This window comes from Ixodes scapularis, unplaced genomic scaffold (genome assembly GCF_016920785.2).
Source record: "Ixodes scapularis isolate PalLabHiFi unplaced genomic scaffold, ASM1692078v2 PGA_scaffold3__209_contigs__length_174095766, whole genome shotgun sequence".
Lineage (NCBI taxonomy): Eukaryota > Metazoa > Arthropoda > Arachnida > Ixodida > Ixodidae > Ixodes > Ixodes scapularis.
This window is the reverse complement of record NW_024609868.1, coordinates 50,808,084-50,824,965: the sequence shown is the minus strand read 5'-3', so window position 1 is coordinate 50,824,965 and position 16,882 is coordinate 50,808,084. Positions and strand designations below refer to the sequence as shown.

The following is a 16,882-nucleotide window of genomic DNA, read 5'->3' as shown; positions in this document are numbered from 1 at the left end:
GGAGCTTGGCAAATGACAAGGCAAAAATATGCTTTGCCTTTCTTATCACCGGCCGAATCAATCACAAAAACAACAAGTACAACAACAGGATCAAGGCGCATTTACCGAGCGTGATTCGTTTGGTCGGTTATAGCAAACTCAGAAAAAGAGGACGAGCACCGTAACGATGCCCTTTTGACGCTTCTTGATTGGCTCCTTCTGACCATGGCGTCAGCTCCGGTCGGACTGGGTGTTAAACGTTGTAGAGCATCTCTGTTTATCACGCCCGAGTCTCACTGTACGTACTTTGTCTCATCCTATGATGGAATAGAGATCAAAGCCACGGGCCGCCAGGTCCAATCCCGTTCCACGCTAAACCATAAAATGCTTAAAAATCATGAGGGAGGGAAGAATAATGCTCCGAATAAAAAAACGCTGCATCATTACTATAGCTTCGACACTGCAAAGAGCCTGTATATCGTGGCTTTCTTCGCAATGTAAAACTGATGAGTCACTCGGTGCTATTTGATTCGAACTACCGTCCGCCCATCCCCATCAGCGATCCAGACGCGCGCACTGACACGTGCATTGAAGTGAAACACCACGCAATGTTAAGGTGGCTCCTGCTTGGATCTGGTTTGGCCTTGAGCCCATCGTAGGGTGAGACGAAGTAGAGAGCGACAAACAGAAACAAACGACAGCGACAAGCCTCAAACCAGAGTCTTTCACGATTTGGCAGTGTTTATAGAATAAAGGAGGCTACGCTGAGCATCGTGCACGCGAGGCTATGTTTGGCAGGCTTACAATCACTCGTGCTTACCTCACGAGCACCGAACGACTAAACGCCTGGCAAAGGTACCATCACGAGCATGCTGCATGTGTTGGAGGCTGATCCGTGTCGTTTGTTTTTGTTTGCGGCGAGACGTTTTAGTGGCGCCCTCCTATGGTTACCTTTCGTGACGTCATTACCTTGCGAACAACAAGTTCGATGGTGTTTGTAAAGCGCATGGTGGAAGCTTGAAATCATTGCACTCTTAAAGGAACACTACCAACACCGTCGAAATTGAAGTTCTTCCATTCCTCTTATTTCAGTCTATGAGAAATCCTTTGCTGACGTCATAGTCAGCATTCGGCCAATCGTGCAAGGCCGACCACAGCGACGCTTTCGATCGCGCACGTCGCCACATTAAAAAAGCGAGAACGGCGTGCACCGTCGTAAGATAACTCGGCATTCGACCCGAGATGTACAGAGACGCGCGAGGGTGGCGCGCCCCCGGCCTTCCGCGAGGTCAAATGTCTCTCCTTTCGTATAAGCGGTGTCGCCTCCGCCCAGACGACAGAAGCCCCGACGGTGGTCGGCGCGACTCTGCTTAACTCACCTCAAAGCACTTGACTCGACTAATGTACCAGAACAGCGCACGCGCGACCCGAGTGGTCTTGAACCAGGAAATCAGCACGCCCGCAGAACAAAAACTCACCCGCCTTTTTGGATTCCGAGATAAAGCCACTTCGGTGGTTGACCCTCCAAAGGTTACCATCGCCGAACGATAAAGCCACCCAATTTTGAACCGTTCTCTCCAGTCGATAAACTAAACCAAGTTTTGTTATACACTGTGAACGTCTCCTGTCGATGTACCGTAGGTGGTGCATCCTCTGGCCTTGGGGCGGGACAGGTCTTGGCCCATGGGTGTCTTGACCCACCGAAATAGACTGTCCCCGCCGTCTGCTGCCAGAAGGAAGAGGACGAGGAAGCCATTCGTACTCGAGGATTCTTTTCCCGCGTCGCTGATCGGGCATCTTCGAAGATCTCGACTGCGTCCGTGCTTCTTTTATCCGTTCGGCGAAAGGTTCCTTTCGCCGTCCTATGTCGACCGAGCCTCGTACTCCAGGAACTGGTTGTTCTGTTCCTCGGTCAGGCGTGTTCCACGGACTAAATGGAAAGAAAGCTCTGTCGAGGGAATCTTCCTCGTGGCCGGGACAACATTCGAGGCAAATGAAGGCGTATGCATCCTACTTAAACCACTGCTTATTGTCTTTTCTCAAAGAGGTGCGTGTCATCTCTTCTTGCCTTGACACGTATTTTTGGGCGGAAGAAAGTGGCGTATTTCAGCCGCTTCCGGCTGCTTTAAAACGCTTTATAGCATTAAAGAGCTAAAAAGAACGGTTGTTCCTGGAGTGGATTTATAAAGACCGCCACAATTTACTCCCATGACAAGCCATTTGTAATTTGGCCGTAAACGTTCCGGTTTTAACCTAAAAACACCCATACACATCCGTCGGTGGTAAAAATAGAAAGTCGATGAGAACTGTAAAGTACCTAAAAACATCCGTTGGCGACAAAAATACACAATAAGTTAGAAGCTAAAAAAAAAAAAAAAACCCGCCGAGTTTAGAAAGTTTGCGCCAGCTAAGACTGTTTTTCACAAAATTCATCCTTTTTAGGCTTTAACTCTTAGTTCTTCATGATACTTTTTCTCCGATAGTCACTCTTTTAGCGTATGTCTAAAAGAAGTGTCCTAAATACACCGATAGTTAGAGGATCGATCAACACTGAAAAGCATCCGCTAATTTTTTTTTATAAATAAACACCGCAAAATCTACGCTATTTATAATCTTTTTAAGCCGGCCAGAAGCGGCTGGAAGACGTCACTGCATTCTCATTTGTGCGTACGTCTTGAGAAACCACAAGCAAAAGCAAAATACAATTATACGATTCCATTTTGTCGTTCCATATATTTCAAAAGTATCGTCAACGATCGAGCTCATACTCGTAAGGTATGCAAAATGGCGGCTTGTTGTTTGTCTTGAGGAACTGCAGGCCTCGCCCAGAGTATCGGAAGCTGTAGTAGCCCATCTCCTGTTCCGGGGGTCCAGGTAGACACGAACCGTCCCGAAAGGACTTCTTGCCTCCCTTGCACGAGTACGAGAGAAACTTGCATTCGCTGCGGTCTCTCAATGATTCGATGAAGAACTTCGGTGCCCTGCCGTGGTCGCAGCTGAAGTCTGCAAACATTGAAACGAAATCTGTCGAAATATGAAGCCGAATAGGATTTGTTTGATCGTTTTTGAATTGCCTATCTCCGCGATTGAAATAAAGTTACAGAGGTAGGTCAGCAGCATAGTAAACGACCTGCGTTAGTGCATTGTTGAAAATATATAAAAATAAATATATATATATATATATATATATATATATATATATATTATATATATATATGGGTGGTTTCGTTTGAAATCGAACACGCTTGTCGGGGTGGGTCTTTTGATTTTTTTTTTAATATATATAATTGCCCCATTTCTGGAAAGAACAAAACTGCTTTCCAAAATTTAAAAAAAAAATATTTCGCTTCACAAAAAACTATTGAGTGGAGCAGGGTGAAAATCTGTTTTTTACTCCGTGATTGTTCTACCCAGTTCTGTACGCTGGTATGAATACGGGAAGCATACAAAACTCACAGTAATTTTTTTGTGCTTTTGTATGTTATTTGGACTATTTTTTAGTTTAAAGGAAAATACTTTTGTAGTTTTGTTTATTGAGGTAAAAAATGCGAAACATCGTCTCTTTGACAATCCGTTGACATCTTCAGAGCCTTGTAACTCATGATTTATTATATTTGTCACTTATTAAATACTATGCGGGTGTAGCCCTATACAGGGGCTATCGACGGGCATAAGTTTGATTTATTTTATTTTCACTGAATTTTTTATATAAAATTTGAAATATCGTCGAAAATGAAATTAACCGATATTTTGAACTCACTTCATCAAAAAAGGCCATTTTTTATTTCGTTCAATTTTTTTTATTATTGCTGCCGATCATATGAACTTTCAATTGGCTTGATGCGATTTCCCCCTTTTTTTTTTTGTATCTTCTCTAGAAGTGATCGAAATCGCTCTCACGTGACAATGCGGTGACAACTTCAGAGCCTTGTAACTCATGAGTTATTATATTTGTCGCTCACCAAATACTATGCTGGTGTAGACCTATACATGTAATATCGACGGGCATAAGTTTAGTTTATTTTATTTTCACTGAATGTTTTATATAAAAGTTGAAATATCGTCGAAAATGAAATTAATTGATATTTTCAACCCACTTTATCCAAAAAAGGCCATTTATTATTTCGTTCAATTTTTTTTATTATTGCTGCCGATCATATGAACTTTCAATTGGCTTGATGCGATTTCCCCCTTTTCTTCTTGTATCTTCTCAAGAAATGATCGAAATCGCTCCCACGTTCTCTGAACGGCCAAACGCAGTTTCCGCAGGTCGGCTTCGCTGCAAAGACTATACTGCTTATCTGTGTGTTCAAATTCAGCGGCTAAATTCATTTTGACTGAGAGCACTTGTGCTTGGCTACATTGTATTTTATTAATTTTTAATGATGGCAATTAACATTCCTTAGTCTGATATTTAGCGGTGCAGCGGATGTTCCATTATCCGATGTTTAAAGCCAGGGCACGAAGGGCGGAGACCCACCCCGACAAGCGTGCTCGATTTCAAATGAAACCATCCCCATACATATATATATAAGTTTTCAGAAACCCGCCGAAAGCCAAAAGACGGCGGAGCCGTTTTTTGGCTTTCGGCGGGTTCCTGGAAACTTTGATTCTTTGATTCATTGGATTAAGTACGGTTCATTCATCTGCACATATTCGTTTATATATATGTACATATATATATATATATATATATATATATATATATATATTTAAGCTTAACAAATTTGTTTTAAAAAAAACTGTGGAAGCTACCCTTATGCGATTTATTCAGGTGAGTTATACGGCCAGGGGGACATATTATATTGAGCTAATCATAACGATCAGTCGGCTAATTAATTAAAATTTGTTAATTAACTTTTTTACTTATGGAAAAATAATAGTCTTAAGGCCATTCACACTGTGCATTTCTTACGTTGAGTTACGTTACGAACTCGTACGACAACTTACGAACGCCCGTGACCATGGCAACCAGCGACGCAACGCGAGTCGTAACATAATGGAAGAAGTTGGGCTTGGTTTAACTTTTCTTCAAAATTCTTACGACCGCTTACATTCAACCAATCGGGACTCGCGAAGCTCCTGGGCATGCGCGCTAGCTCGGGAGCCCGGCGGCCCGGCGCTGCTCTACAAAATGGCGACCGACCCAAAGGTTCTGTCGACTCCAGCGACGGTGGAAGTAATAATTTCCAAGGTAGAAGGGTGTCCCTGGTTGTGGAATACCTAGACGCATTGTTAAAGGAACCATGTAATGAAAACGAACGCCTGGAAAGCGATCGAAGTCGCACTGACAAAAAAAAAAAAAAAAAAAAAAACACTAGTGCACAGCGCTGACTTGCAACTCAGGTTTGTATTTCCTCTTTCTCTAATAATCTCCTTCTCACTGCGAAGTGAAACATGAGAGGAAAAATATACGGTCAGAATTTAAGGGTAAAGTATGATGAAGAAGAAAAATAAAAATAACAATAAGAAATACTACGCTTAACAGAAAATAAAGCCGTCGTTCCTTTTATCTTGTCGCAAGATAGGCCATTTCTTTCTGTGATAACGCTTGAGAGGGGTGCTCACACAAGCTTGTTCTAACCTAGCTATCTTCTCAGCTTCAATAATTTCCCTTGATAGCTGGTTGCCACTCCTGTTGATGACAGTGAAGTTGGTCATATCCGCCAAGCAACCGCAGTCTTTGCAGTGGATTCCAGGTGTCCGGAAATTACTTTGTGGATGGTGTATCGATGTCCATGCAATCTGTCGTTGAGACATTGACCGGTTTTTCCTATATACTGCTTGCCACATGGCAGGGGAATTGAATTCATCACTCCTTCTGTATTCGGAATGTACGGAAGATTTCGCTACGCCGCCGCTGGCGCGATGCATTCTGGGAACTCTAGTCTTTCTGCACTAAGGCCAACGCCGCTGTGGGCTTCCGCGTGTCGATCACGAGCCATCTCGTGCTCTGCCGCTGCCTCTTGAGAACTACAACTACGGCGGCGTCACGCATGCGCCAAGCGGTTGGTGGATTGGTCTATTACATATTTACATGATACCAGACTCGTGCTTAGTTCAACTACTCTACTCAAGCTACTGTAGTTTAACTACTTTTCCGAGTAGTTTAGTAAGTTTCAATTACAATTTTATTTCGGTAATTAGTAGTTTACTTTTATTATTTTTTTGAGTGACTTCTACTCGAGTTAAGCAAATTACTTTCGAATTTTAGTGGTTGTTTTGCCTATCAACAAACATTCCTGCACAAAGGAGATAAGACATTGGAAGATCAGCTGATATTTGCAAAGAGGATGAAGCATATTGGGGGGGAAGAATGGTTTGAAAAGTCCGAAACCCCCCAAAATTTTAACAAGGTTCCCCGCCTTCACACACACACACACACACACACACACACGCGCGCGCGCGCACACGCACACGCACACGCACACGCACACGCACGCACGCACGCACGCACGCGCGCACGCACGCACACGCGCACGCGCACACGCACACGCGCACGCACACGCACACAGCACTGCTACGAGGCGCGGGGAGAAAACAGACACGACGTAAGAGAGGCCGAGTAACTGCGGGATTAGCACCGAAGACTGGCGTTTCTGTGTGTCCAGAAGCTCAATGAGACTTGACCCATTTGAAGAAAGGGGTCCCCGCTTCACCCCAACGTAGAAACTCTCGACCACTACACGAGGTGCACACACTGCAACCTCACTCAAAGGAGGCAACAAAATGCAGCACCTGCTCTGAAACTCATCTGGTGCTCCCGTAGTTTGTGCTGTACCCAAAGAATCGCGTGCCACAGGGCAATGCAAAGATTACCTTTTTGCGTTGCCTTTCCTTCCTAAACTCAAGATATGCTGATCTTCAAAGATTTAAAGATCGTTCTAGAAACCTGAAGTTATTCCCCCAACGTTTTTATATATAAAAAAAAAAAATAAACAAGCAGTGTTGGGAAGTACTCTATGTATATATGGAACTTAAAGTACTACTGTTTAGAAAAATTGTTCTTTACTTGAAGTAAATTCTCTGAACATATACTTGTATTTTACGGGGAAAGTAAAACTCCCTACTTCAAAGTACACTCCCTTAATTTGAAAACAAAAAATGGCGGTATCGTCGTGTGAAAACGCGCTCTTTCGAGACGTCATCTGGTCATTTCTCCGAGTGAAGTAATAACTGCTGTAAGACCGATGGAAATAAGTGCCTTATAAGTTGATTGTGTCAAGTAGCTGGTCAGCGAGAATAAAACAACGACTCTGCCTCGACTCCACCTTATACAATATTTGCTGCCATTTCCGTAAAGAACTGATGCACCTCCGATTACCCCTGGAGCAATGCATACCAGTTAAAATAACACTGTGTAGAGAATGCAAGCGCATCATGAAAGATTCTGTTAAAAGAACTTGTGCTTTACCTTGAAATATATTGTATTTATGTACGTTACTTCCAGTACATTGCACCCGGTAAACTTACTCCTTTACTTGAAGTACGTAACCTCTCATTTACTTTGTACTTTACTTGAAGCACTTTCTAGATTTACTTTATGCAACACTGTAAACAAGCAAACACTGTCTAAAAATCAAGCTCAGACAGTGCTAAACCTCAAAGTACATATGACGCATTCGCAGTACACCATTGACCAAACAAACAAGAAAGTACAAAACAATTAGGCACGCAGAAGCAGTACCAACTATTAAAGCATTTCTGTGAAAAAAACAAAAAAACAAGTCGATTCATATTTGGCTAGCACAATTTCGCTAACGGATCAAAACATCTGTGCTTTCTTTTTACCATAAAAACATCATATAAAAGTAACTTCAAAAATAACTTTAAAAATAAATCGCTACTTTTTTACGGTAACCAGTAATTTTCTCAATATCTTTCTATTTGAGTAATTTCTACTCTACTCAAATTACTTTTGTCGTAAATACTCAGTAAGTTAACCTAATTACTTTTTTTTAGTAACTTTTACATGTCTGCATGCTAGAGCTACTTTACCAACCAGGTCTCCACTTAGTTTCGGTTTAAACGAAGTGCACCTGCCGGCTGAGTGTCAGATATTCAGAGACGGAGTTATTAGGTTGAAACGCGGCCACGTGAGAACTATGGATAACCTAATGACGTCATAAAATGGGACGTAGGAACAAAAAACCATGCAGACCGTGAGGTTATCGCTTTTTATGGATGATACGCTATTGGCTGACCGTAACCACTGCCAGAGGATTCATATTGGTTCTTTCTTTTACGGACGGCAGGGTAAACTCTTAACGCACAGATCGTAAGCGGCCGTAACGTTAGTTGTCGTAAGAGTTCGTAACGTAACTTAACGTAAGAAATGGCACAGCGTGAACGGGTCTTTAAGGTTCCAATTAGAAATTTGCTGAGCGTCGTCCAAAACCCCTAAATCAGTCATTTTTAGAAAGACTTTGAGTGCGTGAGAAGCGAGTAGTGAAATAAAGTTACCACTCGTGGAGCAGGTACACGGTTGCTAGATAAGAGAGGTAAACATCGCGCGGGCGCCTTAACGCAGCCGCTAGCCTTATACCCGCTACACGAGTGCACTTTTAGTGCTGCTCTTCTCACGCGCTCAAAGTCACGAATGACAATTGATGAAACGATGGTAACTGAAGGAACTAAACGTTTATTGGGGCGAACTTGTGCCCCCCCCCCACCCCCGGCCCCCCTCCAAAAAAAAAAAAAAGACCGCATCTTTACGTGGTGAATGATGTTGATTGGGGCGAAGCTGTGGTGGTGCTGATGATACTGAATTTGTTCATAGGTAGTGCTGATGGTGCGGACTTTTTTTTCGTTTTCATCCATGTCAGAAAGAGAGTGTGTGGTATGGAACGTGGTTATATACGCATTTGAGTATATGACCTCAGCGCCCTCTCGTCTATAAACGTTAAGCCAATACATGCAAAATTTAACGCGATTAATCCGCATTTGACCGCAGCGCCCTCTCCTGTATAGGCGTTGAGCGGCTACATGCAACGTTTCATCCATGACATCCCCAGCTCTTGAGTTACTACCACATCTCAGAGCCCCCTACTCCTCCCGCAGTTGTGGCCGAGTGATCAAGGCGACGGGCTAACAGTCCATTGGGGTCTCCCCGCACAGGTTCGAATCCTGTCGACTGCGCAAACATTTTTTCATATTTTTAAGAGGAAAGATGGGATAGCAATTGATGTGAGCACGGACGCCGGACGGAGAAGGCAAGACCCTAAGGAGCTTCGCCCCTAAAAGGGAACAGAAGAAAGCAGAGCGTCGCAGGCGTCGAAGTCGGCGTGACAGCAGAGTCGAACGCTGGGGCGAAACTGGCTCCGGCTTGCCACGCGGAGCCCCTTTTGTACACGCGTGGGCTTCTGGAACAATCAGCGTAGAAGCTTCGGCGTGTGGAACATTCTAACCACGAATTAGCAACACGGTTCTTGAATTTACCAGAACATCACATTAGAGTCATCAAAAATTCGTCCCCGCGGCCAGGAATCGAACCCTGGCTTTCTGCGTGGAGGGATAGAGTGATAACCGTGAGGCCACGGCCGCTCAGCAATATATATGTACCTCCCCTGAAGGATTACACCCTTCAGTGGAGGTAGAAAGTGAACGAGAGATGATGATTGAAAAGTAGAGAGGTCAGCCTGAGCGCATAACTATAGAAAACTACTCTACATTGGAGAAAAAAAAGAGGGACTGAAGCAGGTAACAAGTTTAAATGAAATGAGAAGAAATATGGACGACGATGATGAGGGGATCAGAGTAAAGTAGAAAATGCATGAATGACACCACTTGCACACGCTTTCTGTGTGGTGACATCGTTAAAAAATGAGGACAGGAACACTCGACCTCCTCCAAGAGGAAAATACGAAATATCCTACATTCCGATAAGTCATGTGCTAACCAGATATGCACATATTACTGAAAAAAAAACACGAAATATCCTACATTACCATAAGTCATCTGCGAACCAGATATGCACATATTACTGAAAAAAAAACTAAATACCGTTGCTTGGAAAATACGAAATATCCTACATTACCATAAGTCATCTGCTAACCAGATATGCACATATTACTGAAAAAAAACTAAATACCGTTGCTTGTTACTCTGTCAGAGTAACAAAGTACGCTACTCATTACTGAGACGAAAGAAGAACGCATATTACTTCAACTCAAAGGTTACGAGTTAATTTCTTGTTACTCTGAATGTGTCCTCTTGAAGCTGCAGCCGCTTTAAAATATTTTGTGTTGTTAATAATGGCTAGTTGTTAAACGCAATTATGAACTTTTTTTTGCACTTTTTGACGTGAAAGTTACAGAAGCAAACTTGGGTGAAAACCAGATAGATTACCTAGTGGTGTACATGCTCAGAAGTAACTAAATATCGTTTCCTGTTACTCTGTAGAAAAAGAACGAAAAGACGTTACTCGTTTCTTCTCTCAAGAAGTAACTACGTCGTTACATCGTTACCGAAAAAGTTCCTAAATAAAAGTAACTCGTTACTTGCAACGCGTTACGTACAAGTGTAGTACCGGCTTCTATTGTTTTGTTCCGCTACCTTACCAGCTAAGCAATAAACCATATGCAAACTTTTTGAACGTGTGGCAACACTTAGCGCGTTGCCATCTTGTTAGGTCAAGATTCCTCTGCTGTTTGTCAATTTCGTAGTGTGGTCGGTAACGATCGAGGCCTTGCTGCTCACCGTCATCAATCCTCGCCCACACCCGCGAGCTAAGGGTTATTGTTGTGTTACGCTCCTCTTGCGGATGTACTAGAGTTCCTGTATATAGCTACCTACGGTAGCAAAGTTGCGCATTCAGCCTCGGCGGGTGGCCGTAGCGCCGGCTTTCCTGCGCGCCCTGGATGCTTTGCTCCTCACGTGACTAAATTTGGCGTGTAGCGGCGTCGCGCATGGAAAACAGGAGAGGAGGAAAAGGAGCGCGAAAGGAGGGGAACATAGGCTGCGTTTACATGGATGCGACAGCAGCGCATCGGATCCAGTTAGCGAATCGGATCCACTTCAACCACTACGTTTACATGGATGCGGATCGACCAGTAGCTACACCTCGTGTCGAAGGATCACAACGCAAACCTTGTGACCTTCAGATTGTTTCGGAGGTTTCCGGTTTGCCTAGCGGCATGCAAAGCAAAGCTCCCGTAATCCCTCGCTCGAGCACTTGATCCGATCCGCTAGCGTATACAAGGCCAAGATTCCGAGACATTCGGGCTAGTTTCAAAACTTCCCACCACGCGGCGCTCAAAGACCAACCTGCAGAATATTTTTCAACCAGAAAAAAGTTCCCCTCGCCACACTTCCCATTTCCTCCTCTCCCACAGTTGACTTGACGGCGGGGAGACTCCTTTTGTTGCTGCATCTCGGGGCCAGATAAGCCAAGCTAAGCGCATAATGGGCGATTCGCGGCGGGAGGCACAGCGACCCCTTTCCTCCGGCGATACCAGAGAAGCGCCCGCAACCCCAGGATTCTCGGACAGGCGAGCGCCGCCACTACTTACGCCATCTATCGGCCGCCGTTGCGCCGGCGCCCGTAACTCAATGGACCAAAGCGATCTTTTTTTATACAAAGAAAACTAATCACTCAATCGCTTTGCACTTTATTGTCACGTTTTAATACGCTGCCCTCAACCTCCACGAGAAATTTCGTGGTCCTGGGTTTATATTAAGTCTGGCCAAAATGCAACCAAACTTTTACTCATTGGTTCCTATGGCGAACCGCAGAAAAATCATACGTCTTTTCAACATTCAATGCAAACCCTAAGAGAACCACACCATCAATTTAGTTGCATTTTGCTATATATATAGCCAATGTCTCTAGCTCCATGGAAACATATTTTATTTTCAAATTACTTAAATTTAAAGTGGTTCCCCAGGACTTTAAATACCAAAAAGAATCCGCAGTTGGTGAGGAGACTCGAGGATTCAGTGACGTTGTTGCGTTCCTAAATACATTTTTTAGCAACATATGTAATGTATAACAAAACGGCAACTACACTGAATATTTTCTTAATTGATAAACACGGAACCTGAATGCAGGTTTTTTCTGTTTTTTGTTCTCATCGCGTAATTAGCTCAAATACATTATACTTAAAGCGCTGAATAATTAAGGAGTCGAAACGTTTTTTGATCCGAACTATATTTCACAAAGTGTCCAAATTTCATTTCACCAGCTATTCCACTTCCTCCCCCCCCCCCCCCCCCCCCCAAGAATGGTATTAAAAATAAAAATGCCAAAATGAGTGGGCGTGGTCCAGACATTTTGGCCAACGCGACATGAAGAGTACCATTTATGGCGACATTTAGCACGCTGTTACTGCTAATTAATCAATCTTATGTAGGTTTGCTGCGCGTGCGCCCAAGAGCGTTTGAAACGGCCCAGTATCTCTTTAGTCATCACAACCTCAGACGTCAAAATCAGGCAAAAAAGGGGCGTGTCCCAGAAATTTGGCATACGCGCCGCCAATTATACCATCAATGGCGACACTCAGCACTCTATAAGCCATAATAATGCATCTCCTCTAGTTCTGCGACGCATATGCCCGAGTGCTTCTGAAGCGGCCCAGAATTTATTTAGTTATCACTCTCCAAAGCTTGCCTCAACCGTCAAAAGGGGGCGTTTCCCACAAATTCGGGCATTCGCGCCGTCAATTGTACCATCAATGGCGACACTCAGCAGTCTGTAATTCATTATAAGGAATCTCCTCTAGGTCTATGACACGTATGCCCGAGTGCTTTTGAAGCGGCCCAGAATTTATTTAGTTATCGCTCTTCAAATGTTGCCTCAGACGCCAAAATCAGCCAAAAAGGGGGCCTTTCCCACAAATTCGGGCATACGCGCCGTCATTTGTACCATCAATGGCGACACTCAGCAGTCTGTAATTCATTATAAGGAATCTCCTCTAGGTCTATGACACGTATGCCCGAGTGCTTTTGAAGCGGCCCAGAATTTATTTAGTTATCGCTCTCCAAATGTTGCCTCAGACGCCAAAATCAGCCAAAAAGGGGGCGTTTCCCACAAAGTCGGGCATACGCGCCGTCAATTGTACCATCAATGGCGACACTCAGCAGTCTGTAATTCATTATAAGGAATCTCCTCTAGGTCTATGACACGTATGCCCGAGTGCTTTTGAAGCGGCCGAGAATTTATTTAGTTATCGCTCTTCAAATGTTGCCTCAGACGCCAAAATCAGCCAAAAAGGGGGCGTTTCCCACAAATTCGGGCATACGCGCCGTCAATTGTACCATCCATGGCGACTCTCAGCAGTCTGTAATTCATTATAAGGAATCTCCTCTAGGTCTATGGCACGTATGCCCGAGTGCTTCTGAAGCGGCCCAGAATTTATTTAGTTATCGCTCTCCAAATGTTGCCTCAGACGCCAAAATCAGCCAAAAAGGGGGCGTTTCCCACAAATTCGGGCATACGCGCCGTCAATTGTACCATCAATGGCGACACTCAGCAGTCTGTAATTCATTATAAGGAATCTCCTCTAGGTCTATGACACGTATGCCCGAGTGCTTTTGAAGCGGCCCAGAATTTATTTAGTTATCGCTCTCCAAATGTTGCCTCAGACGCCAAAATCAGCCAAAAAGGGGGCGTTTCCCACAAATTCGGGCATACGCGCCGTCAATTGTACCATCAATGGCGACGCTCAGCAGTCTGTAATTCATTATAAGGAATCTCCTCTAGGTCTATGACACGTATGCCCGAGTGCTTTTGAAGCGGCCCAGAATTTATTTAGTTATCGCTCTCCAAATGTTGCCTCAGACGCAAATCAGCCAAAAAGGGGGCGTTTCCCACAAATTCGGGCATACGCGCCGTCATTTGTACCATCAATGGCGACACTCAGCAGTCTGTAATTCATTATAAGGAATCTCCTCTAGGTCTATGACACGTATGCCCGAGTGCTTTTGAAGCGGCCCAGAATTTATTTAGTTATCGCTCTCCAAATGTTGCCTCAGGCGCCAAAATCAGCCAAAAAGGGGGCGTTTCCCACAAATTCGGGCATACGCGCCGTCATTTGTACCATCAATGGCAACACTCAGCAGTCTGTAATTCATTATAAGGAATCTCCTTTAGGTCTATGACACGTATGCCCGAGTGCTTTTGAAGCGGCCCAGAATTTATTTAGTTATCGCTCTCCACATGTTGCCTCAGACGCCAAAATCAGCCAAAAAGGGGGCGTTTCCCACAAATTCGGGCATACGCGCCGTCAATTGTACCATCAATGGCGACACTCAGCATTCTGTAATGCATTATAAGGAATCTCCTTTAGGTCTATGACACGTATGCCCGAGTGCTTTTGAAGCGGCCCAGAATTTATTTAGTTATCGCTCTCCAAATGTTGCCTCAGACGCCAAAATCAGCCAAAAAGGGGGCGTTTCCCACAAATTCGGGCATACGCGCCGTCAATTGTACCATCAATGGCGACACTCAGCAGTCTGTAATTCATTATAAGGAATCTCCTCTAGGTCTATGACACGTATGCCCGAGTGCTTTTGAAGCGGCCGAGAATTTATTTAGTTATCGCTCTCCAAATGTTGCCTCAGACGCCAAAATCAGCCAAAAAGGGGGCGTTTCCCACAAATTCGGGCATACGCGCCGTCAATTGTGCCATCAATGGCGACACTCAGCAGTCTGTAATTCATTATAAGGAATCTCCTCTAGGTCTATGACACGTATGCCCGAGTGCTTTTGAAGCGGCCCAGAATTTATTTAGTTATCGCTCTCCAAATGTTGCCTCAGACGCCAAAATCAGCCAAAAAGGGGGCGTTTCCCACAAATTCGGGCATACGCGCCGTCAATTGTACCATCAATGGCGATGCTCAGCAGTCTGTAATTTATTATAAGGAATCTCCTCTAGGTCTATGACACGTATGCCCGAGTGCTTTTGAAGCCGCCCGGAATTTATTTAGTTATCGCTCTCCAAATGTTGCCTCGGACGCCAAAATCAACCAAAAAGGGGGCGTTTCCCACAAATTCGGGCACACGCGCCGTCAATTGTACCATCAATGGCGAAACTCAGCAGTCTGTAATTCATAAGGAATCTTCTCTAGGTCTATGACACGTATGCCCGAGTGCTTTTGAAGCGGCCCAGAATGTATTTAGTTATCGCTCTCCAAAGGTTGCCTCAGACGCCAAAATCAGCCAAAAAGGGGGCGTTTCCCACAAATTCGGGCATACGCGCCGTCAATTGTACCATCACTGGCGATGCTCAGCAGTCTGTAGTTCATTGTAAGAAATCTCTTCCAGGTCTATGACAGGTATGCCCGAGTGCTTTTGAAGCGGCCCAGAGTTTATTCAGTTATCGCTCTCCAAATGTTGCCTCAGACGCCAAAATCAGCCAAAAAGGGGGCGTTTCCCACAAATTCGGGCATACGCGCCATCAATTGTACCATCAATGGCGACACTCAGCAGTCTATAATTAATTATAAGGAATCTCCTCTAGGTCTATGACACGTATGCCCGAATGCTTTTGAAGCGGCCCAGAATTTATTTAGTTATCGCTCTCCAAATGTTGCCTCAGACGCCAAAATCAGCCAAAAAGGGGGCGTTTCCCACAAATTCGGGCATACGCGCCGTCAATTGAACCATCAATGGCGACACTCAGCAGTCTGTAATTCATTATAAGGAATCACCTCTAGGTCTATGACACGTATGCCCGAGTGCTTTTGAAGCGGCCCAGAGTTTATTTAGTTATCGCTCTCCAAATGTTGCCTCAGACGCCAAAATCAGCCAAAAAGGGGGCGTTTCCCACAAATTTGGGCATACGCGCCGTCAATTGTACCATCAATGGCGACACTCAGCAGTCTATAATTAATTATAAAGAATCTCCTCTAGGTCTATGACACGTATGCCCGAGTGCTTCTGAAGCGGCCCAGAATTTATTTAGTTATCGCTCTCCAAATGTTGCCTCAGACGCCAAAATCAGCCAAAAAGGGGGAGTTTCCCACAAATTCGGGCATACGCGCCGTCAATTGTACCATCAATGGCGACACTCAGCAGTCTGTAATTCATTATAAGGAATCTCCTCTAGGTCTATGACACGTATGCCCGAGTGCTTTTGAAGCGGCCCAGAGTTTATTTAGTTATCGTTCTCCAAAGGTTGCCTCAGACGCCAAAATCAGCCAAAAAGGGGTCGTTTCCCACAAATTCGGGCATACGCGCCGTCAATTGTACCATCAATGGCGACACTCAGCAGTCTGTAATTCATTATAAGGAATCTCCTCTAGGTCTATGACACGTATGCCCGAGTGCTTTTGAAGCGGCCCAGAATTTATTTAGTTATCGCTCTCCAAATGTTGCCTCAGACGCCAAAATCAGCCAAAAAGGGGGCGTTTCCCACAAATTCGGGCATACGCGCATTCAATTGTACCATCAATGGCGACACTCAGCAGTCTGTAATTCATTATAAGGAATCTCCTCTAGGTCTATGACACGTATGCCCGAGTGCTTCTGAAGCGGCCCAGAATTTATTTAGTTATCGCTCTCCAAATGTTGCCTCAGACGCCAAAATCAACCAAAAAGGGGGCGTTTCCCACAAATTCGGGCATACGCGCCGTCAATTGTACCATCAATGGCGACACTCAGCAGTCTGTAATTCATTATAAGGAATCTCCTCTAGGTCTATGACACGTATGCCCGAGTGCTTCTGAAGCGGCCCAGAATTTATTTAGTTATCGTTCTCCAAAGGTTGCCTCAGACGCCAAAATCAGCCAAAAAGGGGGCGTTTCCCACAAATTCGGGCATACGCGCCGTCAATTGTACCATCAATGGCGACACTCAGCAGTCTGTAATTCATTATAAGGAATCTCCTCTAAGTCTATGACACGTATGCCCGAGTGCTTTTGAAGCGGCCCAGAATTTATTTAGTTATCGCTCTCCAAATGTTGC

The 16,882-nt window shown here is 44.5% G+C and overlaps 1 non-coding gene across 1 annotated transcript; it reads left to right on the top strand.

Moving 5' to 3' along the window:
• The first annotated feature begins 9,035 nt into the window (after positions 1-9,035).
• Positions 9,036-9,117, top strand: Trnav-aac. Its single transcript has one exon. It is a non-coding gene; the product is annotated as a tRNA-Val (tRNA).
• Positions 9,118-16,882: the final 7,765 nt, after the last annotated feature.